This window comes from Sinocyclocheilus rhinocerous, unplaced genomic scaffold (genome assembly GCF_001515625.1).
Source record: "Sinocyclocheilus rhinocerous isolate Xijiao unplaced genomic scaffold, SAMN03320098_v1.1 scaffold5769, whole genome shotgun sequence".
Taxonomy (NCBI): Eukaryota; Metazoa; Chordata; class Actinopteri; order Cypriniformes; family Cyprinidae; genus Sinocyclocheilus; species Sinocyclocheilus rhinocerous.
In genome coordinates this window covers 100,000-103,292 of record NW_015645756.1, presented here as the reverse complement: position 1 = coordinate 103,292, position 3,293 = coordinate 100,000, and positions in this window count along the sequence as shown.

The window sequence follows — 3,293 nt, the reverse complement described above, 5'->3', positions numbered from 1 at the left end:
TTTTTTTTTCAGGATTCTTTGATTAATAGAAAGATCAGCATTTCTGAAATAAAAAGCTTTTGTAACATTATTCACTATTCCATTCAGTTATAATTTTTATTATTTTTTTGGGAAAGAAATTATAGAAATTAATACTTTTATTTAGCAAGGATGCTTAAAATTGATCAAAAGTGATGATAAAGGCATTTATAATGTTACAAAAGATTTCTATTCCAGATAAATAGTGTTCATATCGATATCGGAATTATATCGTATCGACCGAAATTAAGAAATATATCGTGATATCGTCCAGCCCTATATGGGACCTTTAAAAAAACAGAGGTAATGACTCGACAAACGCAGTGTTCCTTTTTGCCATTTTTCTGCAAGAAAATGAAATTTAAATTTTAAATAAAAATTTAACAAGATAAATGTAAATATTCTTAAAGTCACGAGGAAACAGAAGTAGTGACAGATCTTTTCTTCTGTACTTTAAACGTGGCTCTACGGCTATATGCAGGGGTGAAGTATGTGATTGAAGAATCTAATTATGAATATGAAAGTGTATGATTTAAGGAGCAAACTAAATGATTGAAGTTAGCTTGTTTTCACCTAGTCTCGCGTAGCCAGACCTTCAGACTGATGGCAGAAGGTCTGGGAACCTTGGCCGCTTTGAATGGCCAAGGTCAACCCAAGAGGCCATATGACTGACATGTAAAGCAACCAATCACGTTTCGTTTTGGGCCGCGTCATGTTTAGGGGCGTGGAAATGTCACCACAATAACAGACCGGTGTGTAAAACTCTTGGACGTATTTTAAAGAGTCTATGGTGCAAACATTACATATTTCACATACTTTTGAAAATCCAGCATTTGGTTGATCCAGATAAACGCTCATTATCACAGTTGTAAACTGCTTTCTTATAACATGAGGGGGGTTGGCAACAAGGCATCTTTGTTTCCAGGTGCAACGTTAAAGAACGCGACACACATGTGTCCTGGAAATCCTGCATAATTCAACCAACCAGATGACGACTTTGAAACTCCTGAAGTGTTTCCAATTTTGTGTGCCATATGCATCAGACGTTCAACCAACGGTCCATGGGCGTGACGTCTGAGGCTGAGACTAGTTTTCGCCAGGAGATCCAGCTATGACATTTTGACATCAGATGCCCATTTTCCACAAGTTGGTATGATTCTTTAGGGTCTTCATGAAATGTCTGCAACATACTTTGGTTAAAATTCCTCAATAGTCTTGTTAAACTTGTAAAAAGTGTGTGTGAAGGTTTTATACGAGCCCAATGGCAGGTGTCCTCTTTCCATTCGGGTGATTTCTTATTACACTACAGTAATAAAGCCATCAGTGACCTCTACTCTCTTTACCACGCCTCATAATCTCTCTCTATCCATCTCTCTCTCCTGTCCTTGCTCTATATTAACCAGCCTCTGTCTGACAGCTGCGCTATTGTGACACTGGGGAAAAAGTGTGTTCAAATCACTGAAAAAAAAAAAAGGTTATTTTGTCATTTTATCTGCTCAGTTACTGTTCTGAATGCACTGCATTTCATAATCCCAGTATCGTTATCATTTTTTGCACTTGAAGGATACTGTACGAAGGGAACACTGTCTGAAGGGTCACAAATGCAAGGAAGCACTCAAGCAAAAATAGACATGAATGCATGGCCAAAGTATTCCCAGCTCGCTGATCCAGTGTACGTACTTTACGTTTGTTCTTGAAAGAGAAATCTGACCATAGCAGCACACGGTTTACACAAATGCTAAATGCCACAATAGCACCCTCTGAGGCAAAGCTGTGAATGCAATGTGTACTTGTATTGTATTATAAACTGCATTCTGACACATTTCAGAACTCAATGGTGCATGAAATTGATCTTGCATAGCTAGAAGCATTTGTGCTCACGTACTTGCATAGAGTATGTTTCGGGCCTAAGGAGGTAATTTTGCCATTTCTGATCAGGGTGGCAATTTCTTGCCAGGTCATTTACATAAGACCTTATTACCTGGGCTTTCAAATCCTTCAATTGCTCTTGTTACCAAAGGACTTTCAACAGGAGTCCTCTGTAAAGATGAAGTGTGTTTTGTGTTTCTGCCATTAGTGGCTCCAAACGGATTCGCAAAAATAATGATTTCAAACACTCACTCCAGTCCAAACAAACAGTCCCGCCCCAAACTCATGCCATTGGCAGGCTCATCAGGATTTTTAAACAAAAGAATCACACTTTTAAAGTGCAATGAAAATCATATTTACTACTACTTATTTAGATTGTATTCACAGAGAACAGGTTTACAAAAAGAATTAAATGGAAACCAGACGCTTGGATTATTTAGGGTTAACTTTTAATTTACTAAAACATTTTTAAGGCACACTACTGTTCAAAATTTTGGGCCCAGTATGATGTGTTTTTTTTTTTTTTTTTGAGAGGTGAACACTTATTCACATCTTATTCAGCAAGAATGCATTAAATTGATGAAAAGCAACAATACATACATTTATAATGTTACAACATTACGTTTTATTAAAATAAATGCAGCCCTGGCAATCATAAGAGACTTCTCTCAAAGACATTTAAAATTCAGTAGTGCACACGTTTGTACTTGTTTTAGAATGATATGCATCTGAGTTTTAGTGCTTGGCGTCCGTGTCCAATGCCAAGCACAAATGATTTGGCCTGAATTCTTCCTGTTTGGCTCATCAAACACTCATTGGCACATGCTAATCCCTTTTGCTCTCTTCACACAAATGGAATTCCACATAATTTCTCCTATGAAATTTGCTGCTTGATTACACTGATATGGTGAAATTTTGGTTGATGGGATAAAAAGCAGAGCTTTAAAAATTAATCATGACAGGACATTTTTTTTTGGCTGAAATGATACATTATTGATTATAAACTTTGCTGACCACTGTGATGAAATGTTTTCAAGAAATCCACCTAAACATCTTGTTTTCACAACAGCTTGTGTTTAAACTGATCTGTGATAGGTGAGTGCTTTTATATTAGATATTTTAAAGGGGTCATATGATGCGATTTCATTTTTTCCTTTCTCTTCATAGAGGAGAAACAATAATGTACAGTATGTGGAAAATAATGTGTTTTTTTTACTTTAAACCGCATAAACACATTTCATTACACCAAATACACAAAATAATGTTGTTTTTAGCAGCATCATATGACCCCTTTAACAATTACAATTGTACAATAAATATTTAACATTTATAGTCTACATTTAAACATGTAAAAATATAATGTCAATGTTAAAGTCAACATTAAAAGTCTATGGCATATATCTTCA